The sequence below is a fragment of the Lepidochelys kempii genome, chromosome 16 (assembly GCF_965140285.1).
Source record: "Lepidochelys kempii isolate rLepKem1 chromosome 16, rLepKem1.hap1, whole genome shotgun sequence".
Lineage (NCBI taxonomy): Eukaryota > Metazoa > Chordata > Testudines > Cheloniidae > Lepidochelys > Lepidochelys kempii.
Genome location: NC_136395.1, coordinates 18410791 through 18438755, shown reverse-complemented (window position 1 = coordinate 18438755; position 27965 = coordinate 18410791). Strand labels below are relative to the sequence as shown.

At 47.4% G+C, this 27965-nt stretch overlaps 1 protein-coding gene across 1 annotated transcript in view; it reads right to left on the bottom strand.

The window, feature by feature from the left end:
- Positions 1-1725: 1725 nt before the first annotated feature.
- The window catches only part of PLPP7 (phospholipid phosphatase 7 (inactive)), a 73550-nt gene continuing 47310 nt past the window's right edge, over positions 1726-27965 (bottom strand). Inside the window, exons 4-8 of the transcript XR_012155295.2 lie at positions 27115-27185; positions 17305-17475; positions 13573-13796; positions 7959-8035; positions 1726-2014 (exon numbers count right to left, since the gene is read on the bottom strand). The gene's annotated coding sequence lies outside the window, so the exon portion shown is untranslated. The remainder of the gene's footprint in view (positions 2015-7958; positions 8036-13572; positions 13797-17304; positions 17476-27114; positions 27186-27965) is intronic.

The window sequence follows — 27965 nt, the reverse complement described above, 5'->3', positions numbered from 1 at the left end:
GAATGCCTACAGCCAGCAGAGAATTCCCTCTGCCTAGCATATTCCTGTTTACAGTGGAATACCTGATATGATGGCAATAGAAAATGTATTTAATTCTCCTTAATGAGGACATTCATATTTAGTGCCCATCACTGTGCCATGCACTGCTGTTGTAGGAGGTTTCAGTACATATCTTCATCACCTCCTCCTCCTCCAGTATCAAAACCTTCTCCCTTGAGGAGCACATTTCTTCCAGCTCCTGTAAGGACTCTGCCATCTGAAAGTGTAGGCTGTTAGCTTGAGCGGAGACCTCCATCCCATCAGCCATGGAAACCCCTTCCCTCAGATCTCTCCCATCCAGCCTTAGGGCAGCCTAGAGGAAAGCTGTTGGGGTTGCAGCCTTCCCTGCACATTACCTTCCCAGCTGTGCCAGTCTTTGGGTCCCATCCCTCCTTATATAGCTGGGCCAAGATAAAAACCAGGGGGCAGTAAGGTCCTGCAACTGCTGGTCCACTACATTCTGGTATGCTCCCCATGAAATGTTTGGACCCAGAACCAGTGGCAATATGCCTCCAGAGTCAGTCTCGGTCTGTTTAAAATGGCAGCTTTTACCTCTGGATATGAGCCAGACTGCTCAGCACTCAAGGTTCTGTACGCTACCTGACCTTCTCCCATTAGAAATGGTGCCAATCACATCAACTCTTTCCAGCTGGCAGCACTGGCCATTCAAAGGCCTTAGAAGTCACCTTCCAGCCACAGCTTTGCAAACCCAGGGCCAGGCCTGCCTCAACTGCACTCTCCAGATCCAGCAAGACTCCCTGGAGTTCTCCAGCCATTTCAACCTTTGCCCCGTGGTGCTGAGGATGGGCCTCATGCTGTTGAATGGCAAACTGAAATTTTTGCCATTTCTGTTAACTGCAGAAGGAGTGGCTGGGTCTGTGGCTGTTCTGCCAGCAGACAGACAGTATCCTCCATCCTTCCTCTCCATACCTGTCAAAAATGAAAGACAAAAAAACAAAGGGTGTGAGGTCTGGCAGCCTGGTTCCACCACCTATTACATCTGCCAGTTACAGCCTGACTATAGCAACCTCTGTGCTTACCGGGACCCTTAGTCAAGGAGAACTTTGTATGCACCATGAGGAGAAAGAGGGCCAAGGCTTCAGTAAGGCAGAAGTCTCTGCATACACTCAGAAGTGATGTGTTTCAATTGCTTAAAACTTTATTATAATTGATTAATTATTTTTCAGACTTAGCAAAACTCCATTTCCACACTAAAGGCTCCACTGTGAAGTCTGTAACTTCTACCAGTTTTTAATAATCTGATTGAAAAAATAGGACTCTTTTTTCTTTATAAAAAGGAGTGATCTTGACCATTCTGAAGCAGAAAGAAGAGCAGCCCCTTGTTGCAGGCTGATCAGCAGAGTTTACAAGGTATCAGAGCACTCAGTGCCCATCCGTCCCTCCCAGTGGAAGGTGCTGTTATTGCTATTGGGCTTTTCCCATGGAAAAGTGAGCAATGCCTGAGAAGTAGTAGTAGCCCCTAGGCTAAGAGAAAACAGCTAGGCCTAATCACCTGGATTTCTGCAGATTGGAGGTGTCTGCTCTAAAATCCAATCACCGGGAGTAATACTGAGGGAGGGAATGCCTGAGCAGATGCTTGGTCCTTGTGCCATGTTCCTAAGTGGTGCTGCAAGCCTATTATCCAGACATCAAGCTATCAAGAGAATCAGCAGTACTGCAAAAACCAAACAAACGCACAAACCCATAAGCATTCTGTATGTCAGAGTCCCTCCATTACTGGAGTCAAAATAGGCCTCTTGTATCTCTCTTGTCTCACTCTCACTGTATCTTACCTCTTGTCTGTGGAGAATGTTGGCCAATCCCTCTGTTCCTCATCTTTCAGCCGCTCAGGTGGAACAATCCATCCTCCTCTGGACATCAGCACACTCACTCACACAGTCTCATTCAGAGAATCTGGGCATCAGTCTGGTGCATTTGCTTTTCTTTCTGTCTGTCTCTATCCATTTTCCTCCTCCTGGGCAAGCAAAGTAAACTCTCTCTCACTTGCAGATGAATATATTTTCTATCTTGTTTCCCCAAAGAGCTTGATCCTTCTGAGCACTGGTATAGAATATCTTACAGATCCAAACAGGGCAGAGAGCATAGGGTAATGCTCTACTGCAATAATGAGTATGCTGCCCCCTGGTTGCTCCAACCTTGTTAGCAGCATGAGGCTAAATACTAGGGCTTTAAAGTGATTTAAAAAATTAATTGTGATTAATCACATGATTAAAAAAATTAATAGTGATTAATTGCACTGTTAATAATAGAGTACCATTCATTTAAATATTTTTGTATGTTTTCTACATTTTAAAATACATTTATCTCAATTACAACACAGAATGCAAAGTGTACAGTGATCACTTTATTTGTTTTTATTACAAATACTTGCACTGTAAAAAACAAAAGAAATAGTATTTTTCAATTCACTTAATACAAGTACTGTAGTGTAATCTTTTTATCATAAAAGTTGAACTTACAAATGTAGAATTCTGTACAAAAAATAACTGTATTCAAAAATACACCATTCCAGAGGACATGCATCCATGCTGATGACGGGTTTTGTTCGATAACAATCCAAAGCAGTGCAGACTGACATGTTCATTTTCATCATCTGAGTCAGATGCAACCAGCAGAAGGCTGATTTTCTTTTTTGGTGGTTCGGGTTCTGTAGTTTCCGCATCTGAATGTTGCTCTTTTAAGACTTCTGAAAGCATGCTCCATACCTCGTCCCTCTCAGATTTTGGACGGCACTTCAGATTCTTAAATCTTGGGTCGAGTGTTATAGCTATTTTTAGAAATCTCACATTGGTACCTTCTTTGCATTTTGACAAATCTGCAGTGAAAGTGTTCTTAAAACAAACATGTGCTGGGCCATCATCCGAGACTACTATAACATGAAATAGATATTGCAGAATGCGGGTAAAACAGAACAGGAGACGTACAGTTCTCCCCCAAGGAGTTCAGTTGCAAATTTAATTAACGCATTATATTTTAATGAGCGTCATCAGCATGGAAGCATGTCCTCTAGAATGGTGGCTGAAGCATGAAGGGGCATATGGATATTTTGCATACCTGGCATATAAATACCTTGCAATGCTGACCACAAAAATGCCAGGTGAACACCTGTTCTCACTTTCAGGTGACATTGTAAATAAGAAGCAGGCAGCATTATCTCCTGTGAATGTCAACAAACTTGTTTGTCTTAGCAATTGGCTGAACAAGAAGTAGGACTAATAGGCTCTAAAGTTTTACATTGTTTTGTTTTTGAGTAACAAAAAAAACTACATTTGTAAGTTACACTTTCGTGATAAAGAGATCACACTACAGTACTTGTATGAGGTGAACTGAAAAATGCCATTTCTTTTATCATTATTACAGTGCAAATATTTGTAATAAATATAATATAAAGTAAGCAGTGTACACTTTGTATTCTGTGTTGTAATAGAAATCAATATATTTGAAAATGCAGAAAAACATCGACAAATATTTAATAAATTTAGATTGGTATTCTATTGTTTAACAGTGTGATTGCACGTGAGTTAACTGTGATTAATTGACATCCCTACTAAATACCTCTTAATAGGATGAGGATTGTTCTTAAATCCATGCCTGTTCCCTACCCTCTCCCTGCCCTTTTTACCCTGGACTCTTATGAGTAAGAGAGTGGAAGTGTCAGGTCTTGAGATTCACGAATGCTCAGTACAGAGTGCTTAGCCTTAGTGTGGGCACATGTAGCATCTGCTCACATTTGCATGCCCAGCTGTGCGCAGAGCAAGGGCTTTTGCAGAATCAAGGCCAACATTAGCTGATTGATGAGGAAGAGAGGAATGAAACACCTCGTGTTACTTAATGTCATAACATATTGATGTCACATTATAAAAAATAAGCAAAGCCCACAACTCTGCACTTTGTAACATCAGTGTTCCTCTTAGAGCCATCACTCTGTGATCACTATTGCAGTCACCAGCACCCAAACTTTAGAAGAGTGACTCACTTGGGCTGCACTAGAATGCACTCACTTTCATGCACACCTGATACTATAATAAGCAATTCTCCAAAGGTCTACTGTTCATCTCCAAGGAAACATTTCAAGGCCTGGGAATATAAATGCCAATTACTAAACCCCAGTGTAGAGTTCAAGGCGGCGAAATAAACAAGCAAAACATAATACATTCATTTATATAGTGTCCTCCTCTGCCACAGCACTTAAACTCATTGCTCATCCATCCACTCTTATGTAGCGGTCAGAAATGTCAGGGCCACTGCTGAGACAGTGTGGTACTGGTAAGATGAAAGCTGGGTGTGAAGTGAAGACTGGAAGAACCACTCAAAAGAGTGCAGTCATGACTTTCAGAGGTACTACCTCTGCTTCTACACCCCATACATCAATTCCACAAAGACATGCCTGGTCAAGTACTCTCAGATGGTAGCCTCCCTAAACCAACTCCCATATCTAATAGGGTGAAACAAGGCTGTGGGTTGGCACTGATCCTTTTTGGTCTCTTCTTCACACCCATTCTGAATAATGCAACTGACCACCTTCAAAAGGGCATCTACATAATATATAGAACTGATGAAAAACTGTTCCGTCCCAGAGGCTTACTGCAAAGACAAAAGTCTTTGAGGAACTCGTACGTGAAACTGTTTTTTTGCAGATGATTGAGCTCTATTTACTCAGTAAAAGTGAGCTTATCCTTCATAGGTTCTCAGAGGCAAGTGAGTGAGATTGTGTTTACTTTGCCATCCCAGGGAGAGGAAGATGGGCGGAGACAAAAAGAAAGAAATGGACTCACTATCAGCCTGGGGGAAAAAAATGAAGTCCTCCTCCAACCAGCCCCATTAACCATTACCACTGAGCCATCATCATCATCAATGGTATAAATTAAAGATCAACAATCACTTAACATATCATGACAGTACCATCTCAAGTGACGATTTTCTGGATCGAAAAATATCAAACAGAATATGAAAGGCAACCCTGGCTTTTGGTGATTTCACCGTACGATACTCAACCTGTATACCATCAAACGGCCAACAAAACTGATGATACACAATGCAGCAGTGATACCATCCCTTTTATACGGTGGTGGGGTCAGTTTATTGCAGACACATCAAGCAACTTGAAAAATTTCATATGCACTGTCCTATGGGCCAGCTCCAGCTCATTGGCCACTCGGATGGACCAAGTTTTTGAATTCTTGGGCATGCAATGCATGCTTTGCATACACAGACGGCATGCTGCTGGCTCTTGGTAACCAGGGTTGAGTTGAAGGTCTCCCCTGCAGCAGGCTCTGGCTCCTTTCTTTCCTAGCTTGGAAATGACTCATCAAGCAAGGTCTCCTCTTCTTGTGAAGGGGAATTCTGCATGTCTGGGTGAGGCCCAGCTGCCTGTGCTTCTCCTGCTCTTTCTTTAGTCAGGTTGGTTGTTTCCCACCTTCTCTCTTTCTGTGCAGGACGACTTCTGATCCCCTGTCTCTAGAGAGACCTGGGATGAGTCCAGCCAACTGGACTCCTCTGGGGCTGACTCCCAGGGTGTCCTGATGTGCCAGAGAATGGGAAGTTCTATGTGCTCTTTTCACATGGGGGAGGGGGAGACGAGGCATCATGGAGTCCAGAATTTTTTGGCTGTCCTTTGGCAACCTCTGACCCCAATTCCATCGTGTTTGGGAGTCAAAGGGCCTCCAGCTGCCACCTGATTTGTAATCTTCTCCTTGCTGAAGTCACTGGGTGAGAGATGAACCAGGGGAGTCACTGTGACCTGAAGAGCATCCCTATGCCAGAAGGCAAGGGGCTCATATGTAGCAGTGAGTTTCAGCTGGGCTGACCAGCTCAGTGTACCCCAACTCCCTGTTATTATAATTTATATCTGAAAGGTGTCGTGTAATGAATCATTATAAAACTAATACCACACTGGAAAGGAGTACTTGTGACACCTTACAGACTAACACGGCTGTTACTCTGAATACCACACTGGTCATTCATATCCTTGTGAAATGTTTGTAAAAACATTGTAGATGAAATTATTAATACTCATTGATATTATGTTTTGGAGACTGTAAACAGACAAAAGAGGCATATCAGTTTTTTTCAAGACAAAGGGGAAGGCAAACATCTCTGGCTTACAGGCTAACTGAGCCAGATGTGACTGGAGATACGGACAATGAACAATTCATTTGCCTTGACGGTTGTAGGAAAGACATGGGCATTGTAAAATCACAGGAGACTTCAAAATTGACATGGGGTCAGCTCCCTGGGGGACACAGCAAGCAGAGCCAACCTGAGCACCCAAGAGGGCTTCCTGACTTGTAGGACAAAGACATTCCCTTTGGAGATATAAGGAACACAGAGAGACTCCATCTTGATCCTTCACCTTAGGAAACAAAGGAACCAAGTGACCTGATCTCTGATGGATCCTGGCCAGGCTGGAAAGGAGACTGGGGGTGAGAGAAACCATCTTAACCACAGATTGCATCTTGTGAGGTTGTTTTAGTCAGTGAGATGTGTGTTTTCACTTTTGTTTGTAACTATTTCTACCTTTACTCCTGCTACTCGGTATCCCTTAGCCCAGTGGTTCTCAACCTGTGGTCCACAGATTATGTCTAAGATTTGCAAAAGGGTCTGCACCTCCATTTGACAATTTTTACGGGTCCACAAATGAATAAAGGTTGAGAACCATTGCTTTAGCCTATGTCCCTCTGTTAATAAACTTGTTTTATTTTTGACTATAAACCAATTCAGTGCTGTGCTTGAAGGGAAGTGTGTATTTACCCAAGTTAAGTTAATAAGCGGTAATGTACTGACTCTTTAAAAGAGCAGCAAACTCAATACCTCCTGTGAATGACCAGAAACATCTCTGAGGAGCTCAGGACTGGAATTCACAACTGTTAACTACTAGGCAAGGTTTGGGCTGTGAGAGGCATGAGGAGTTTGTTGACGAGAAAGACAGATTGGCATGGCAGGGAGCTAACACCTAATCTAATCTCCAGCAAAGCACATGCTTGCTGAGGCAGAAGGGTAACACAGTGGCTCCCAACTCTGCGTATCCCCTACAGCATGTTACAGTTACAAAAGCAGAAGATAAAAGCAATTATTTCCCAGTGTAAACCACAGATCAGTTGTTGGCTGTTCCCTTTCTTCACTCTACGACATTCTAGACTGCCTTATAAAGAAAGCAACTGTATAAAACCAAGAAGGCAGCTCAATGTTTGAGGTTGCCAGAGTATGTTTTTTAATTCTGCAACCCCACACCATTCTTCCTAAGTGAGCAGTGACTGAGCAAAGCACAAAACCCAAGGGTCCATTTTCAAGGTGCTAACATGAAATCACTTGGAACATGGCTGATTAAACAGGAGGACGCTACTACGCTTCCAACAAGTGAATCTACTCCTGCAGTTATAGCCCTGACCTCTCTCTTTCACCCCCCTCAACAAGAACCAAATGCCAGTTACCTGATACTGTTGGTACTTCTGAGACACCTGGTCAACCACTTCATGACACAAGTCTTTCCTCATGTGTTGCTTTAGAAAACAGGGGCCATTTTTCCTGCTCGTCCTGGTTGAGGACTATCAACAGCTCCATTATTTTGAAGCTAGCGATAAAGCACTTTGTTGCGTCTGTTGTACGCCTTTTAGATGCAAAATACTTTTGACTAAGTGCGCAGGTGAAACTGTCACTGAGTCTGAATTTCCTACTTGGAAAAAGACTCGAGACAAATTTGAGAGGCACCAAGCGTCCCTGTGTCGCCACAAAGCAGCTGAAGTGTGTCAAATGACCACAAAGAATGCTGGTGACATGCTAAGTTTTCAGTTCTCTCAGAAGAAAACAGGAAGATCCTAATGAAAATTATAGTAGTACATGTCTTGCCAGCCAAGGACTTGCACTGAGAGGCCATTATACTGAACGAGCTGAAAATATACCTTTAAGTGGAGAGGTTGACTGCAACTTTATTAATCTGCTTTGTTTGCCGCAGATTATGATCGATACTTCAAAGTAGCTGAAAAAGAGTGAAGAGAAATTCACAAGTCCAGTTATTCAAAATGAAACAATGGAAATTGTGTCTCAATGGCATTGAGGGGGATTTCTGAGGGAGTTTCTGGGAAGTGCTATACAAGGACCAAGGCTATACAATTATGGTAAATTAAATAACATTCTTCAACAAAAAGCAATTGGCTTTTGCCTGTTATGTGGGTGATGACACAAATGGCTTGTACAATCAACTCTTCATGAACAATATGGCCTGTACATCCACTGAGGTAATCATATCAGTAATTAGCTATATATCATTGTGTCTAACTCTGGGGAATAACAACTGTCACAGGCAATGCTATGACTGTGAAGCTTAGCTGAGTATCAAGTGTAGCAAGCAGAGTGCACCAGAGGGAACCCCAAGCTACATATACTCATTGCTTTGGACATGCTTTGAATTTGGCATGGCAGGACACTATTCAAAATGCTTTTCTAAGAGATATTCTTGGAACTGCTTACAAAAAATATAAATAAATCACCCAAACAATTGCAATATTTCAGGACAAAACATGAAATGTTAAATACACCACTAGGTATCTGTGTCCTCTGTCCAAGAAGATGGACTCTCCACGAAGAAGCATTGGCTTCAGTTTCTGAGACCTACCTTGATTGTGTGCAACTTGGGAAGTTGTGAAGGATGCAACAAAAAAGATACTGAAATAAGATCTTAAATCGTTGGCATAGCAGCTCAAATGGAAAAGTTTAGCTACCTGTTTGGTATTTGAACTAGGTCAGAAAGTCCTAAACATGATAGAGAAACTTTCTGAAACTCTGCAAAGGTCAGACATTTAATCAACAGAAGGCCAATCTAGTATGAAAACAACACTTAGTTTAGTTCAATCCATCCAATCAGATAAAAGCTATGACTTATTCTGGGAGCAAATCCACCAGTAAAGTTGGAGATAGATGGAATGCCTGAGCTTCCAGGGACAAGTTCCCAAGAAAATATAAATAAGGACACATGAACCCTGTTTCCCAAATTCAGCAAAGGAATTTTATAAGTAACTGATTTTACAATGGCCAGTATTCAATCAAGATGTGAACAAAAAGGCTACAAAATTATTCAAAATCTTGAAACTCTCATAACTCCAAATGCAATAGAAACAAAAGTTCAAGACTTCCTTCAGGTGTAGGCTTTCAAGTTCAACCATGATCAACTGATTACTCAGCCTCATCTCTCGCAAGCCAGCTGTCAGCTTACAGAAAGATCACTGAAGTCCATACAGAAATATCTCAGTTCACTCAGCCGGCGTGAACGCTGGCTGCTTTCCAAAGGGGTGAAGCTGAGCATCATTTCAGTGTTCTACATCATAGTAAATCATGGCCTCAAGTAGGCAATCACACCTCAGACAGCATGTGATTTTACATGTACACAAGGACAAGACTGATGTACAGAACTCACTTCAGGAAACCCAAGGCAAAGATCTTTGTTTGGAACTTTCAGATTTGTAAGTCATTTTTTGTAAATGTTTTAAAAAGGAATGCTTGAAGCCGTAGTTTTGTACCATGACACACAACCTGTCCACTTTTAATAAAGTGAGAAGTAAGCTTCTGTTCCAAACTCAGTGTTTCCTTAATTAATCTCTAAAGATCGTGCCTGCTGATACTCCCAGTTGTATACAGCCACAAAAACAGTCTCTGCCCTAAGGAGCTTACAATCTAAGGGTAAGATTCACTATTGCCCTGCAGCCCCTTTGGCACTGGCATAAAGGGGCTGCATGGCAGCTGCCTAGGACCAACAAGGAATAATCTGGGCACAAAAGGGCTTCTGTGGGAGCTGCAGAGCCAACTCTGCCCCCTCCTCTGCCATAAGGGCTCTAGGGGGAATGGCCAGAACATTCTTATGCCCCAGCTATTCTGCACTCTGCAGCTGGGGTGCAATTTAGGGTAACTTTCAGGGCTGCCCTAAATTGAGCCTGAGGCTGACCTACCCCCGCCAACCTTGGAAGTGGAGAGATGCAATGGCTCCCTGATGGCCATGTTCTGACAACAGTGCAGGGATGAACTCCCCCTCTAGAAAGACAAGTGACACATGAAAGAGGGGGGTCAAGGATGCAGCCCAATACATATAATTTGTGTGTATATGAGAGAAAATATGATGTACACATTTTTGTTAAAGTCATCAATAAATACACCTTAATACACCATTTCCAAGAGATGTCACATCAACGGATGTGGGATTTGGATACCTAGTGTCTATTTATGTGACATGTGCACACTTTCCCCACCAGAGGGTACTGTGTGACAAAAACCATCCATAAAGAGGTGGCTGGGATCACATCCTAAGAGCACACAAAATAACCCAGAAAGTTAGCAGTTCAGCCTGCATCATTAGCCATCAGGGCTGGATCTGGCACAGTGGTTTTTCAACCTGTGGTCGTCCGCGGACTATGTCTAAAGAGTCTGTGGAAGGTTGTCGTTACCATAGAACAGTTGTTTTCAGCCCATGGTCTGTAGACCCCAGTCTAAAATTTCCAAAGGGGTCCACACCTCCATTCAAAATATGTTAGGGGTTCACAACCAAAAAAAAGGTTGAAAACCACTGGTGTAGGGTGTTGATTTCTGGAGGATAGGCGTGAAGGAAAGGCTTTTATGTCCATCTCCACAGGTAAACACTACCCAGAAGCCCAGCCAATGGAGTCAGTGTTTCCCAAAGTGCCACTGGGTTTGCACCTATTTTCCAGAATTCTAGCTGAAGTCGAAGGGAGAGGCAAGTGCTCGAGACTGTAACCCCCATCCCTGCCGCTTCACACTCTGTAGAGCATTCTGGGGTTTGCATTATCGTCTAAATGTAGCCAAACATGCTACAGCTACTAGACCCACATGGGGCTTGCCTGCCTTGAGGATTTTTATGTTCACATCATGGTGTGGCACAGCCTCCCACCCTCCCTTTCCGAGGGGAAGCCTCTCTATAACCACATCAGCATGGTGGCATTTGTGGGGGGTCTGCAGCAGTGCATGGGAGCAGTAGACACTGCCAAAAAGCACCTACCTCAGCTAGCCTCAGATACCCGGCCACAGCTTCAAATACCAGAGTGCCTGAGGGGATACCCCATGAGTCAGTGAAGTGGTATCTCCAGGGATTTCTGGCTTGGAGGAGGGAGCCGTTGAAATGGCTAGTGTGAGGGCACCAAAGACCCTTTGCTCACCTTAGGACTGAGTCAGTGTTCTGGGAAATCCTGTCCTAGAGAGGCCCAGGAGAAGGAGAGAAAAGCAGAACAGCGAGGCAGAGAGCGGGGGCAGTGCCCAAGGGGTAGGGAGGAGGAGGAAAGGGAAACTGGGAGCAGACAGATGCGAGAGGGAAGAGGAAGGGAAGCTGAGAGAGACTGGGGAAGATGTGGCAGGAATAGCAAGACAGGGAGGCAGAAGAGAAGCAGGGGAGCAGAAGGGCAGGACGAAGCTATTGGGTCGGATTCTCGGTCATTGTAAGGCCCCCTTACACCACGCTGTTACTGTAAAGAGGCCCTATAGGTGAAGAAATTACCTTAGTACAGGCAATGTAGAGCTGGTGTAAGCCCTGCTCCAGTCATGTCAAGGCTGAGGCCAGAACACATTGCGTTTGGGATCTGCTGTGCTCACAAGCCCATGGGGCAGAGACAGGAGATAAATTGGAGCAGCCCTGGAGCTGCTCTAACTTCATTGGGGGCTGCTCAGGCCCCAGAATACAGGCAGCACAAAGGGGACTTAAAACCCACTGTTGCCCTCTTCCCCTGCACCTGCCCCAACCACAGGGAAGTGGGTTGGGGGGCGGGGCGGGAGGCTGAGAATCAGAAACTAAAGGAAAGGAACAGGGGAGGGTCAGGAAACAAAAGAGGGCATGAGGCTCACTGAGAGTCTAAACAATCCCCATGAGCAATGGCTGCTGGGAACATCTGCTGTGGCCAAGAGGTCCCCTCTTCAGAAAGCAGAGCGCAGCAAACAGCCGGAACATTGCAGAGTGGTACAGCAGCCTGCACGGGATTGCTGGGCTGGAAAGGGCATTGTGTTTGTGTCACAAATATAAAGGGAAGGGTAAACACCTTTAAATCCCTCCTGGCCAGAGGAAAAACCCTTTCACCTGTAAAGGGTTAAGAAGCTAGGATAACCTCGCTGGCACCTAACCAAAATGACCAATGAGGAGACAAGTTACTTTCAAACCTGGAGGGGGTGGAGAAACAAAGGTTCTCTCTGTGTGTTGCCTTTGCTGGGACCAGAGCAGGAATGCAGGTCAGAACTCCTGTAAAGGGTTAATAAGCAATCTAGTTAGATGTGCGTTAGATTCTGTTTTGTTTAAATGGCTGATAAAATAAGTTGTGCTGAATGGAATGTATATTCCTGTTTTTGTAACTTAAGGTTTTTCCTAGAGGGATTCTCTATGTTTTGAATCTGATTACCCTATAAGGTATTTACCATCCTGATTTTATAGAGGTGATTCTTTTACTTTTTCTTCTATTAAAATTCTTCGTTTAAGAACCCGATCGCTTTTTCATTGTTCTTAAGATCTAAGGGTTTGGGCCTGTGTTCACCTATGTAAATTGGTGAGGATTTTTATCAAGCCTTCCCCAGGAAAGGGAGTGTAGAGTTTGGGAGGATTTTGGGGGGAAAGATGTTTCCAAGCAGGCTCTTTCCCTGTTCTATATTTGTTAGACGCTTGGTGGTGGCAGCAATAAAGTCCAGGGGTGAAAGGTAAAATAGTTTGTACCTTGGGGAAGTTTTAATCTAAGCTGGTAAAAATAAGCTTAGGGGTTTTTTCATGCAGGTCCCCACATCTGTACCCTATAGTTCAGAGTGGGGAAGGAACCTTGACAGCTTGGGAGGGGAGAGCGTGAGGAGATTTGGGCTCTATTCCTAGCTGCATGTGACTAATAATGCCCTCCGTCAGGTACTGGAGATGGTGCAGACCTCATCTCCGTTGCGTAAGGGGTTAGGAGGAGGTTACTGTTCCTTTCCTGTTTGTGGTTTGCAGCCTAAGCTCCTGCCCCCCCCTCCTGCCCTCATGTTGTAAAATACTTAGAGGGAGAGCAGAAAAGAGGAACGCAGAGCGGGGAGGGCAAAACAGAAAAGGGGAAGAAAAGAAATCAGAGCTCCAGCTGCTAGGATGGTTGTGTAACCAGGCACAAGCCAGGCTTCCTCTTTGCTATTCAAATCCAATGGGTCGAGGGAGCTTGGGACCAACAGGATGGGCTCTCCTGCTGCCTGGACCAGACTGACCCACGGTACCAAATCATGCTGCAGCCCTTCAAAGCCAAAGTCCTTAACACAGGGCTGGGGCCTGATCACAATGTGCTCTTCACTGCCAGGCTGAACGGTGCTGTCTGCCCATGAATGCGATGATGGGGTAACTGGGTCTCTGTGCCCTGTAGATAGGACCTGATTCACTGGAGTCCATGTCACCTGAAAATGGGCAAAGCGTGGGTGCAAACTGGAGGCACAGGCTGGCAATGGGCTTCCCTAGGATATAGCCATATTTCTATAGGCCAAGAAATCGGTGAGGCTGTTAGTGACAACCCCCAGTACAATACTTACCTGGGGAATACAGGTGCCTCAGTAGACTGTGTTCACCTGGGGCTTAGAGCCAGAGTATCCCAACCCCAGGTTACGTCATCTCCCCACAGCTGGAGGAGTAGAGCCAGGGCTTTTTGGTCTTTGTTGCTTTGGTCTTGTTAAGAACATCCCCTCCTGCCAGGTTCACACGGGTAACAACAGGGTCATGCCTGCACCAGGGCCTAAGATTTGCCTGTCTTGTTCTCCTGGTCACAGATACAAAGGGAGGGTGTGAGAGGCACAAACACAGCAAGGCCCTGCAAGCAGGGCTGTCCCTACTCATATGCAAAGTATGCAGCTGCGTAGGGCACCAGGAAATTTGGGGTACCACCTTTCCTGCTGCCCTGCACAGCTGTGTGCTGCTCCAGCCCCTGCTCCGCCTCTTCCCCATGGTCCCCGCCCGAGCCCCACCCCACCCCTTCCCCAAAGCCCCCACCCTGTCCGCCCTACCCCCGCCCCTGCTCCGCCCCAGCCCCAGCCCCACCCCCACTCCCCTGAGGACTGCTGCAGGGGTCAGGCCTGCACTCACCACCTGGTAAGTGGAGCAACCCAGCCCCAGCCTGCTTCGCCCCCCGGTTCCCCTCTGCCCCCCCAAGGCTGGGAGCCAGGGGAGCAGAGCGGGCTGGAGACAGGGGGAGGTTCCCCCCTGCCCCCTCCCGTGGAGGCTTGGGGTCAGCTCCCCCCCACGGAGGCTAGGGGGCTGCGTAGGGCACCAAAATGGCTAGAGATGGCCCTGCCTGCAAGGGGATGCACAGAGACAGAGGAGGGGAGACCCAGGGGCCCAAGAACCCTGTTCTGCTCCTGTGACCTCACTAGCCAAAACCCCTTAGGTCCCAAAGCAGTGGGTTGGGCTGCACAGTGTTCTCACAGGCACAGATCCTGGTGCTATGAATTTCAAGAGTGACTCCTCATTAGGGTTGCTGGGCACAGATGGACCCTCAAATCTTCTCTGGAGCCCTGACTAGCAAAGCCTCCAATAACTCGTGCCACCACACACATCCGCTAGGGCTCGGCCCGTGCAGCGCCGGAAAGCCAGCAGCCCACTGGCTACACTACAACGCCCAGGGGCCTGGAGGTGGGCAGGAACCTCTAACCTTGCCTGGCGTATGCATTGCCTTGTCCCAGAGGAGAGGAAGGAGAAGCTGGGGCTGGCAGTCGCTGCCCTGGGAAGACAGCCAGGGGGTTATTATTAACCTGCTGAGTCAGGGAGGCTCTTGGGTTTCAGGATCACAAGATGCAGATGCCGGGTGGATTGGTTAGATTTTTAACACTCCTTCACATTTTTTTTTCTTAAAACACTGACGGAGAGAACTGTGATGCCGTGCCAGAGCTGGGCTGCACGGTGCCCTTCCCCAGCCAGCCAGGCACAGAGGCTGCTCTGTCCTGATCCAGGGAGCGATGTCTGCTTACAGGAATACAAGTGGTGGAAACAGCACAAGGGTTTATCCCAATCTCCAGTGGACTGGAAAGCCTCCAAAAACAATAGCCAATAAAGGAACAAAGCTGCTAAGCAAATATAGCTACAGCTGGTCCACGGACAGGCAAGCTGGCTTGCAGAATTGATTACAGTAATGCATTGCTTTCCCTCCCAACTCTTAAGTGAATATAGCGCTGGCAAAAGCAGCAGGATTGACAGCCCTGCAAACTGAAGCCTTCCCTTTATCCACAGGTATCAATGTATGGCACATTGCCCTGCTAATGTGCTTCTACCTTCTGCTGGGGGAATTCAGCCTCCATGGCCTGTTCAATCATTAGACTCCACTGAGGCTGTCAACAAGATAGAGATCATTGGTGGCAGCTAGCCCCTACTCAACACCCTCACTTCGCAACCCCATCCCAGAAGTGATCAGATTACAGTGGCGGGCAGAAATAAGTGCTGCTGGCTTTAGGTGTTTGTGTTAGCAGCTGTCACGCCTGGTCCATATGACCATAATCCCCCTGTGGTGACACATACATCATCAGAAGTGGTCAGGGATCTAGTACTCATGTAATTAGACTCTGGAACTCATTGCCACAAGATGTCACTGAGGCCAAGAATTTAGCATGATTCAGAGACGGTTCAGATGTTCACAGAGATAGCAGAAACAGCCGGGGTTTTAATTGTTAATGCAAAACGAGAGTGTTGGAAAAGATATAAAGCCTCAAACTTCAGGGTTTAAAACAGGCCCTGTTAGGGAGTAGGATGAGACCTTCATGTGCGGTAGATTATCCCCTATCAGTTGACTGCAAGGTTTCTTGCACCTCCCTCTGAAACTGCTGGTGCTGGCCACTGTCAGAGACACGATTACTGAACTATGAGAGCCAGAGTCTGATCTGGTTTGGAAATTCCTATGCCAATGATGTGGAACAGATTATTTTGCAGATCCAGTCGTCATCAGTAGTAGCAGTATCTTTTCAAGGCACTGTTACTCTGGCAACTACAATGAGAGTGCAAGTATAGGCAGAAGAGCAGTTCTAGTCACAGATCCAGATCCTCAAAGGTATTTAAGCTCCTAACTCCCAATGAAAGTTAAGAGCATAAGACCTTTGAAGATGTGGGCCTTAGTCTCTAGAGTCAGTATGGTGGAAGTCTCAAGTGCTGGTATATTGCACACGTAGGCAGGGTGACTTACTAGTACAGGTAGGGTCACAGTAGCAGTTACAGTCAGATAGCAACGTTACAGTCAATATCCAAGTCTCCTTACTAGTTGGTCCAGATACGGTCAAAGACAATGCAGTCCTAACAGCTGCAGCTGGGCAGCACAACTGAATGACGGCCCTAGAAAGTGACCTGGGCAAAAGGGCTTCTTGCTCCCTTGGCCATTTGGAATTACCTTGCCTGGCTGATCCAGGCTCACCCAGCTCCATCTCTGCACCTTCCCCAGCTTTCTAAATTGCAGGCAAGTGGAAGTGCTGATTATTTATCAGGTTCCTCCTCAAGGCTGACCCCAAGAGCCGACATTTCACAAGTGCCTCTTGTCTATTTTCCCCAACCAGAACAGGACCAAAATAGACACCCCCACCCCCACCCCCGCCCCTCTCCAGCAGCTGTTAACCTAATCCCCCCTGCCAAGCTGGCTTGTTCTGTTCCTTCCTCTTTCATCACCACCAAGACAGGGCTACTGCAACTGCTACAGTCATGTCTGTAACTTACCAAGAGGGAAATGAGCGAAGTGCTGCAGCACTGCTTGACTCCGGTCACTCATCAGTTCTGGTTCAGCTCTCACAGCCTGCCTTCACTGCTGAGTCCATTCATTTCAACTAGTCTATTAGCTTGAAAATCCTATTTACTCTTATTGTTGTGTTTACATATTACCTTGTTCTAAATCCACGCCCAGACTAAAGACATTTCATGGAAAACCCCCACTCAAACAAACTAATTCATCCTCATAACATCCTTTGCAAGGCAGGTATGTATGGTGAATCCTTTTCCACAGATGGGGAAACCCAGGCCCAAAGGGGTCAAGACTTGGCTAACAACACAGCAAGGCAGTGGCAGAACTGGGAATAGAAACCAGGAGTCCTGATTGCCAATCCCCAATCAGCTGCTAAGCCTGAGCCGCTGCTTTTCTGACTCTGATTTTAAATGGTGGGTTTTTTGTAGGCACAAACCCTGGTGCCTACAGCCTGGTTCCTGTCTAGCAGGTGCTGTCTCTGTCAAAGGTGTAGCCTCATATCCATATATATATATATATATATATATATTATATCACTTGTATTTATACAATCAATTACCATTGCAACACATTCCAACTCCTCAATAAGCTCCTTCAGAGGTAGAGATAAGGTATCAGTTTTCCGGTTACTCTTGCCAGTCTGTCTGTAGTAGATAATAAGCATGCTGGGTAACAGGAAGAAGTTTATCTAGAAAGGAAGCTGAGCAGCTGGCGTTGTTGTTACAGGAGACTGAAAAAAACCAAACAAACACCGGAAATCTTGTGAACCGTACAAATCTTTCCCCTCCGAATTCCTTTTCTGATCTAGACACTTCCGGGTCAGACTCCAGCCGCACCTTCCCAAAGCAGTAGAGAGGCACCTCCCCAGGTGAGAGCTGCTGAGCTCTCTGAGTGCTAGACATATTGTAGTGACTTGTTTTAGCAGGAGGGTGGAAACAGGAGGTTGGTAGATTAGGTCACCAGGATCCAAAATATAAAGCTTCCCTGCCCGCTCTCTAGCTTGTGCCTCCCATTCTGCCCCCACCCTACCAACCAAACTCAGGGAAGTTGAAAATGGAAGAGTTCATATTATTTCTCCTGTTTGAAGTATATAATAAATGGACTAATTCAATGCTCCTGGGCTGAGGGCCCTGCAGACTGAAATTCTCTGTTCACATCTAGCCTGGTTCTGATTCAGCTCTGGAAGGGCTTTAGAGAAATCAGCCAAGCACACATGACCTCACGCTGATTTAGGAGCAAGAGAAAAGAATATATGAAACATCCTGAAACAAGGAATGTAGAGGAATAGCTGAATACTTCCAGGAACTGCTTTGGCTCAACTCAGATCATCCAAACCATCAGACCAGCCATATTTTTGATCTGGTACCTGACGGGCTCCTCCTGCCGCATCCCTTCCTACGCAACTCTCATCACATGGCCCAACGTATTTCTTTCTGTTCCTGCTATCCCATTAATCTGCTTTATGTAACCCCCCATGTGTGCCGGACACGAAACCGACGTGGTAATATGCTGCCGTTGTACGTCTTTAGCAATTGGGTTAAAACAAAATCACACACACCGCAAAAACCCTTTTAAAAATAACAAGCCTGGCAGCTTCAAGGTCAAAATCTCAACAAGGCTGGGGAATCAGCACTAACCGGATCATGTCTTTTTGCAGCTGACCTCTGCAGCCAGATGTGCAAGAAGCTAATTCCTAAACAAACTGTCAAGGAAAACGCTTTCACTGCTGCTCTGCCAGGCAGGGTCATGGACGCAGTATAAGGACAATGCACCCGTGTCTCAAGGAGAACGTTTAGTTTACATCCATCATCTATTTGCAGTTATCTGAGCTTTTCTTCCCCACTATTTTATTTGAATTAATCCTGTGGGTCTGATCCTGCAGCCCTTGTTCACTGCTGATTTCAGTGGGATCCTTGGTTGTGCAAGGAATGCAGGCTAGGACCCGATGAAGAGGATAAGCAGCATGAAAAGAGGGAGTTTCTCCATGTTTGCTCCCCGCTATCAAGTAATGTCCATGTGTGTGGAAGGGTCGGTGTGTGGGGTGTCTGGAGGAGCAGGGGAGTTTCTGAGGGTCAAGGCATCTATCTGAAATTGCTTCTAAATCTCGCTAAACAGGATCTCGGAGCAACACCCCATCAGTTAAAGTCAACCCCCTATAAAAATCCCCATGCCTGAAAGGGCTTCTGCAAACCCGAACTCTCCTTTCATGGACAGGCGTCTCTCAATAGCAGGGCACGGCAGCGTGCCTTCAAGGGCTGCAGGCTAGGGTGAGGAGCTGCTGGGCAGAGCACAGGGCCTGCCTTTCAGGGAGGAAGCTCGGGTGGGGGCTGTGAGCTCAAGTGCACCCGCAGACTTCAGCACAAACACAGAGGGACACCTCTAAGGGAGCCAGGGCCTAAACCATAAGGGGCTGTACCGGTGAAAACCAATGCCTGAAACTGCCCTCAGGAACGAACTGCAAGCCAGTGCATCAGTGGATGTATTGGACCAAGTTCTGTCCTTCCCTTGCTCCAGTGCCATGTAGGGGCCTGGAAGTGGCCCGGAAGTGGCCCAGGGAAAATGCCCCAATGCAGGCACACAGCCCTACACGCTGCCAAGCCCTGGCATGGGGGGTGTGGGGGGGTGTTAGAGGTGGGAGGGCCCTACCTGGGGGCTATACATGTCCCATGTTGTGCTGCTGCCCATAAGCAGGGAGCTGCTGTAACATGTGCTGGGAGCTGTTTCGCTCCAGTAACAGCCCAGAATCTGAAGGCCACAGAAAATCAAACCCACTCTGTACGTCTTGAAGGTCCCTGGGGAGGTTCCTGTCCAAGCACCAGGTGTATTAGCAATGTCTTTGTGTTCATGCCCTCAAGAGCACAGGGCAGATCCAAGACCTTACTGTAACTCGAGGGGCAATGACATTTCTAATTGTATTCGACTCCAAACTCTGGATGTAAACGCCTCCTATTCAGGCCCCCTGCGTATGATGCGTGTCACAATACTGAGGACCCAAATGCTGCCCTAATCCATGGCCTTTGATGTTAATTACTATGGCATGTGAGCCAATTTGTCAAACCACCACCAAGGTTTATTGCTGTGATGCTGTTGCAAAGGAAGTAGCTGCAGCTCCACTTAGTGGCTGCTGGGAAATCCCTCGTTAATTGCTGGAGCATATCTCTCCTGCTAAGCAGGAGGACCATGCAGGCAGGCAGAATCTGCTGGTATCCTTTGCCTGTTTAGCATCTCCCAGCAACAGCCAAGCCTCCCTCCTGGCTCTGTGCAGCTGGGCCAGGAGAGATTAAGGATGCATCTAGGTGATTTTAATGCCATTTTTGTGATTAACTTCTCCTAATTCTGCAATTCTTCTTTGCCTTCTATTCTGATGAAGGGCGAACGGGATAGGAGCGGGGAAAGAAGGTATTTACCGAGGGATTTCACTCAAATAATGAAATAAATGTGATCAGATAAGGGACTCTTAATCCGCCTTGATTCCTGCATCCTGGGGAATGAACTCAGAAAGCAGCAAAGATCTCTTGGAGTTCCAATCAGCCAATGATAGAAATCCATCCAGCAGAGGGCCCATGCACACCAAGTGCCAGGTTAACATGCTCAAACCTGCAGAGGGGAAGTGTATTCTGATGGCTGGATCAGTGAAATGGGAGTCAGGACACCTGGGTTTTATGGCCAGCTCTGCCACTGATTCACCTTGGAGAAAGGTATGTGCCTCAGTTTCCCACCCCTTTAAAAAGACAGGGGTGTTGAGAGGGGAAATCAGTGTGTTCACAGAGTGCTCCGAAATCCTCAGATGAAAGCTGAGGAAATGCCAAGTTAAATAATGCCCCACACCCTAATATTGCCCAAAAGCACTAATGAGAAATATCCGTGGGCCAGCCCTACCTCTGACAAAGGGTGTCAAAGGGGGACTCCTGAGTAACTAACGTCAGCATGGGAGAAAAAACACCTCCCCAGTCCTTCAGCATGAAAGTGCAATATCAGAGACTGCAGTCAAGGCTCACTCTCCTGACTTTCTGGTTCCCCCAAAGCTAAGACAGGGATGCAGTCCACAGTGCAGAACAGAGACACATTCCCAGATATGCTGACACCCACAAAGTAGCAGGTCTTAGGACAAAGGACTCTATCTATAGCATTCACTCTTGGGTGACCCTGACAGCCCAGCAACACCAGGTTACTGTGGTCTGTGTGTCAAGGGGAAAGGGTCATTTATCTCTTATTTGAAGCCTCCCTCTGCCACCAAGTTGCCAGTAACTGGTCTAGTCTCTGAGAGGGGATGTGCCATCTTAGATATATGTGCTGTGCACATACATCTTTTTTTCAGTCCAGTGACTAAAGGCTTAATCACCACCAATTTATGTACATAGGCTAAACTGGAGTTCACATGAACTACTATTGTCCTTGTGGGCTAGAAGTCTCTGAGCATAGAAGAAGATTGTGTATTGTTGCAACAGATGTTCTAGCACACACCTGTGTTTAAGTAGTTTAACACAGCTACACTTGATAGATTCTTCCGGATTCAGAGAGCTGCTGAAAGCTGTTTAAGCTGGTCTATGGATCTCTTATAATTTGTTAGAGCCTTTCTCTTGAATTAATAAAGGGGAAGCATTTTTCTAAGGAAATCTAATAAGAGGCTAGAGCCACATCACGGCATTCCAGGAAAGACTCTTCCAAGATCACATCTTGACTCTAGGAGACAGGCATTTAAGGCCATGCATTAGGGAATGGCTGGCCATCCCGCCGGAGAACTAGACCTGTGTAGCTGCTCTCCTGCTGCTGGCATTCCTGCCAGCTGGTCCTTCCATAGCGGAGAGACCAGCACCAGCTGAACACAGCCAGGGAAAGGGGCACTGAAAGGTGCCTTTCCTTAAGCTCTACCAAAATGAAGTCTTGCATAACAGTGTTAATAACACCCCCGAGTCCTCAAATCCGCAGAACAGCTCTATGGGATTATGGTGTCTCTGTAGGAGGCAGAATTACACCCCAGTTCAACAGTATAATCAGATGTGGTGGGAACCGTCTGCCATTTGAACACATACAAACAGCACAACTGCACGCACACACACACAAAATAAGCCCCTCCCCCTTATGCATACATGCCACACACATACAAACACCACACAGACATGCACTTTATGAATACACACCACGCACTCTTGGCACACATGTCCATGCCATGCACAAACACCATGCACACCCCATGACATGCACCCACACTTGTCTGAAGCTGTTTTGTGACTGTTGAGATACAAAAACCCAATCAGCTGCAGCACAAGCAGGTGTGGTAGGAGGTTGTGTGCGGCACTTCAGAGTTCCAAGACCCTCACTGCTCCTCCAGCTCTCTGCTGACTCCATTGCACACAGCACTAGGTGAAAATTTTCAACCTAAACATTTTTTTTGGTGACAAGTGCAGATTTGGCCACAACAAAATGTTTCATGACTTGGTGCTGATTTTGCCAAATCAAAAACAAAAAAAAAACAAAAAAAAACACCTTAAAAAAAACAACTTTAAAAAATTCCAAATAAAATCAAAATATTTGGTTTGGACCATTTCGAAAGGAAACATTTTGATTTTCTTATCTGAAGGGACTTTTCATTTTGAAATGGCTTTGAATTTTATTTGGAAGAATGAGAAGTGTGAGCAAACATTCAAAATGGAAAGGAAACGGTTAGTACAACCCAACACAATTTTCCCCCTGGTTTTTCAGAACTACTGTTAGTGACTGAAAAAAGTCTGATCTTCGCCCAGCTCCAATGACATCGAAAGGAAAATAACCTTCCCTCCTCTCCTCACCCACCTGCTGGGTCTTTGCCCCCTCCAGAGGAGTCAGCTTTAGCCATATCACTCCAACATTCTGCAAGCCTGAGCTTCTCCTCACCAAACTCAAACCATCTTCTCTGGTCTTGGGGGGGTCCCATTCCCTCCTCCTCTCCCCTTCCGCCTTGGGGGAGAACAGAAAGGGACCCATCATGAAAGAGGGCGGTGAGAGAGCAAAGCACAGACCAGGGCCGAGACTCCACACAGCCCTATCGAGAAGGGATGGGTCTCCCTCTTTCTTCCCCACAGATCCAATCATCAGAGGCCAAAAATAAACCAAACAGCTTGTTCAAATAAAACACAAGCTTAGGGGGTGTGGGAGGGGAAGAGAGACAAACAGCCCAGCTCCTATTCCCCCATATGCCTGAAGTTATAATCCAGATTTGCTACTTACCCAGTGCTCTTCATTTTTATAAATTAAAACCTCTTTTTGCAGCTGAATTTAATCAGCATTAAAAGCTTGGAGGCATGTTATCACTCCCACCAAAAATAAGAATGAAATCTTCCTCCTCCTCATCTCCACAACGCATTGGCTTCCTTAGGAGGCGCTCAGCGTCAGCGGGAGCAGCCCACGCCCACAGCTCGGCATGAAGCAGTTGCCTCCTCTGGGGCATTTGTTGTGCTGAGTGTGTGTTCAGTGAAGATGCCGGCGCTGCCTGGCTGCAGTTGGGACTCATTCCCTCTGGCGACGCTAGGGCAACACTACCCGTAACGAGGGGTCCTGCACTGTTCCACAGCCACTGTCCTAGGCCCTTCTAGCGGACGGGCAGCTCGCCCAGAACAGCCCCCTCCCACAGATAAATCTACAGGAAAACACTGCACCCCAAATTGCTTGGTGGCAGGGGGTAAGGGGACGCCTCCTCCCCTGCAGCGTGGGCAGCGATTCTACCCCCAGCTCCGGTGGGAGGTGAAGGGGGCGAGGGCCTCCAGTTGGAGGCCTCATGCTTGGGTGGCTTCCTACACCCCCCCACCCCAAGCTACTCTGCCTAGGCTGGAAAAGAAGTCAAGCAGCTGCACCATGGGGTCAAGTGGCTAAACAGTAGCACCATGGGTGTCACCAAATTGTTGGTGTTGCCTGAATGGATCCGCACCCCCCCAAGACACAAAGCTGTCTGTTGGGAAACTTCTACTGCAGAGGGAGAGCCCTCGGCTACTCCATGAGGGCTGGGCCCACAGGACCACACAACAATGCAATGCATGCTACCAACACACACCTCCTTTTATTAAAGCCTCATCTGATGGCAAGCTCTCTGTCCTTCAGTCCCAGCAGACACCTTGCACAGGTCCGGCCTCTACCCTCTGATCCCTTCTGTATGTGGAGCCTCCACATCTCACACGTGATTCTGCTGCTCCAAAGCTGGCACCAACCCTCTCCATCCCCACACAGAGGCAGCACATCACCCCACCCGGCCTCTCTGCCAAGGAAAGCCCCCAGGGGCTTCATGTACATCCCAGCTTTTACAGCCCTGTCCCCACTTCTTGTGGGCTGGTGGTTCTCAGTTATCCAGGGAGGCCTGGGCCCTCCTGGGCTTCTGAGGGAACACTGACTGACTGACACACACACCCTTTCCTCCCCTGCTCTTATCACAAGAAACACCGCTGCTGCTCAGCACAGATGAAAAATAGCTCAGGAAACAGGAAGAGCCCAGAACAGCCTGGCTTCCTGGCCTTGTCTTGTAGAGCAGAGTCTGTCTCTAACCACGGATCAGGCCTCACCAACCCTCCTCCCTCCCATGTATTGAAAATGCTTTACATGTGAATTAGGTGCTGGTGAAAGGTGCCAGTCTCACTGTTCTGGAGGCCACCATAGAGCGCACGGACATCTGCAGGGCGGGCTCCTACATCCATGGGCATCAACCATGACCTGTAGGAGTTCAGTGCCTGTGGCTCCTTCTGCCCTTTGCCTCTACTCAAACTCCCCACCAAGGTGCCAGTTGGGGTGATTGATGTGACGGGGACCCTACCCTCTGAACACTGGACTGGGGACACCAAACTTGTTTTCCACACAGCTGTGGAGCAGCAATTTGCTGGACATTATGCACCCAGGTTAGATTTGAACTTATGATTTAGCAGTTGAAGGATCTGATTCGCCACCATCCTTTACTTGTAGAGATATCGACACCTGTGCACAGTGGGTGTCAGATGTTACCAAACCAGAACGGTGGCCTTTACCCCCATGTTGCAGAGGTGTGAATGACAACACAGGTTGTAAGGAGAACCAGGCCCAAAGGCTCTATATGCTACTGACAGCCCTTTGAGACCTGCGGAGAGGCAGAGAAACTCACACTCTGCCCCTGACTGGAAAGCCCTGCTTTTAAAAACAACCATGCCTGTATCTCAGTTCTGAGCAGTGAGCAGAAATCATACACCACAGGCGCTTACTTCTCGCTAGTGTCTGAAATACAAATGCGGGGGAGGGAGGGGGCAGATTCTCCTGTTACTTACACCAGTGTAAACCCCACGGAGTTCAGTGGAGTGATTCCTGATTTACACCAGGATGAGGGGCAAATCAGGCCCTGAATTTCTGTGACTGCAGTGCCACGCCATCCAATCCCATCTCCCCACTGCCATCCTGGCTTATCACCAGCACAAACAGCAATCATCATAAAAGTAGGTCTGTATTATTTATACCAAAGCTTAGAGCTACAACAAATCCCCTTAGATTGTATCTTATAGGCTGCAGCACTGTGGTCTCCCAGCCACCACCACCCACACGATTCTAAACTACAATCAGAGAACACTGCTTCAAAGCTGTTTCTGTAAGTCTGTGAATTTCATGCCTCCCTCCCTTCTCACCCCCAGGAGCTAATCAGTAACCCATCCATTCCCTGCCCTGCATGCCCGCTTGTAAGACAGCAGTGATTTATAATGGTGATCCAAGGCACCTGCCTCCCAAGGGGCTGCAGTGGAGTGGCTCTCCTGGAAGAGACCTGCCCCGGTGCCTGCTGAAGCTCATGACAGAGCCATTGGACAAGCAAGCTCAAGGAGCTCCGCTCAGCCCTGGTGCAGAAGTTGAGCATGGGTATCCTGCGATCCCGGTCTGTTGCTATAGTGACAGAGGTAGGATCCTCTTGTTCCGCTGAGGCTAGAACTGCACACAGCTCCACTGGTTGTTTTCTAACCGAGCGGCACGATCACATCCTTCGAGAGCTGACTTAGCCTCTGCAAATGGATTTTCTGTGCGTCCCTGAGTTCAGTCGCAGCCCTGTGTTCCCTCGGCCAATGACAGCTCAGCCAGTGGGGGCCCTCTATCCCTGCATGCCTCAGGACAATGAGGAAATAAAGAGCAGAGTAGAACAAATTCACCTTCCTCCCAGTGCTCTGTGCCCTCTGGCCTTGTTGTGTCAGCATGGCGCTATCAAGCTACATTGATTTCTAAACTGATTTAGGACTGGCCTCCTCACAGAGCTGTACCAGCTTCACCAAAGGTGTGATTTCTGAAGTAATTTAATTAAATTGGTGCAAATCCCTGTGCGGACACTTATTTCCATATAAACCAGGTTTATTTCACTTTAGCTTAGGTTGATTGGTGAAGGTCTAAGGGAAACCAAAACAAACCACTATAAACGGGCTGTCACCCCCAGAGCACCCCCTCGTGGCCTGGGATGGCTCTGCATCTCTCACAGAGCTCCTCAAAAACAACACCCAGTCCCTATCATTTTATGACATTGCCCTTCTGGAGGGGGACCCAGTCTAGTTAGTCCATACACATGTTGGCTCTCCAGGCCCCAGCCCTTCCCTCTAATCCAGGGAGCCCACAGCCCTGCTTCCCAAACCATGTGGCACTTCATACCGGCTTCACCCGGCTGGCCCCAGGCACCCATTTCAAAGTTCAGCTAGTTCTCTCCTCCTGAGTCAGGGGTCCTCAGCCCCACTTCCCAGAGTGCCAGACAGCCCCTTGCTCTCTGCCACAGCCAGCCTTGGTCCCCTCAGCCCTCACCGGCAGCTGCTTCCTCAGTCCAGCTGCAGTTTCCCAGGCTTTTGTCCCACCTGGCACGCCCAGCCCATCCTCGCTGGAGTGTCCAGAGCCCGAGGCCTGGCCTGAACTGCCTTCCTGTCACATGACCAAAATCATTTTCCCACCTGGGCAACAGAAGGGGCCAGCCAGGCTGTGCCAGCCACTCACAGGGAAATAAGTGTCCACCCGGAGGCAGCTGGGGCCTCAAATTGTCCCCCTCCTCACTTCACGACCATCCAGAGGGTGCTGGAGAGCAGCCTGGGCACGGAGGTTAGTAAGCAAGTCTGTGCTGCACTCTCGGGGCCTAATAGGCCTCCTGTTTATACCACTGTGAATCTCACTCTGCGGAAGCCGGCAGAGACACTCCAGCATGAAACTGGAGTAAGTGAGAAGAGATTCAGGCCCTAGCAATGGATGCCTGGAGTGCAGCTATAGAAGCATCCAGCCCATTAGCAAAGGGGTGAGAAAATCTGGGGCTTAGGATTAAATGTTCCTAAAAGTGATGAGTTTCCTCATGGAAACCAGGACAGAGGAATCGACTGCTCCCTTCCTGTTCAGACAGCCATTGTCCATCTGACAGGCAGCTACATACACTCACCTTGGGATGCTTCCACCCATGCCTCAATCTTCCCTGAAGGTGGAGGTCAGTTGTCTTGAGAGCAGGGAAACCTGGAAGAAAAAGAGGCGAGAGACACAACAGCTCAATTCTGTGCATGAATCAGCACCCGTGGGTGTTTGCAAAGACCCTTCCAGTCCTAGGAGGCATAGGAAACGCTGGTTCTCCTTCCTCACCCAGCAGCAAAACCAGACATCAGATCAGAGCCTCTCTTCCGAAGTGCGGTAATGTCTCCCACAAAAATCAACAGATGTATTGCCAGTGAGCGCAATGGGAGCTGAAGCCGGCCTTATCTCCCCATCCCCTATACACACCTAACTCACTACTGCTCAAACAACAGACAGACCAACCCTCCAGCCGCTTGGGTGCTCTCCAAGAACACGGGTGCTGCTTTCCTGGAAAAGAAAGGGGATCCGGACTCAGCATTCGCACCTCCCCTTCCGTGTCACACTCACTACAATCACAGGTTTTTCCTGAAGAGACTTCCTTAGGAACTGCTCACAGGGAAAACTCCATAAGATTCAATCATCTTTAAATGTATCTCTCGCTACGCTCTGCCTGATGTAATTTCAGCATGGGGAGAGCATTCAGTTGATGCCTTTGAAGGCTCTTTGTGGTCTTCCCCAGCTAGAGATGTCTGCCTGGGATAGGTGCTTCATACAAATTATCACACAACAACAACAAATGTTGAACACCAGCAACAGCGTTTAGCTAAAATGCTTTCTCTTTCTCACCGGGCAGTTTCTACACAAATTACAGTACTCTTACCTGGATCCTACGGAATCAGTGGTCTGGTCTCTCCATTTGGTAGGCGGGTCAAAGGGAGTGGGCAG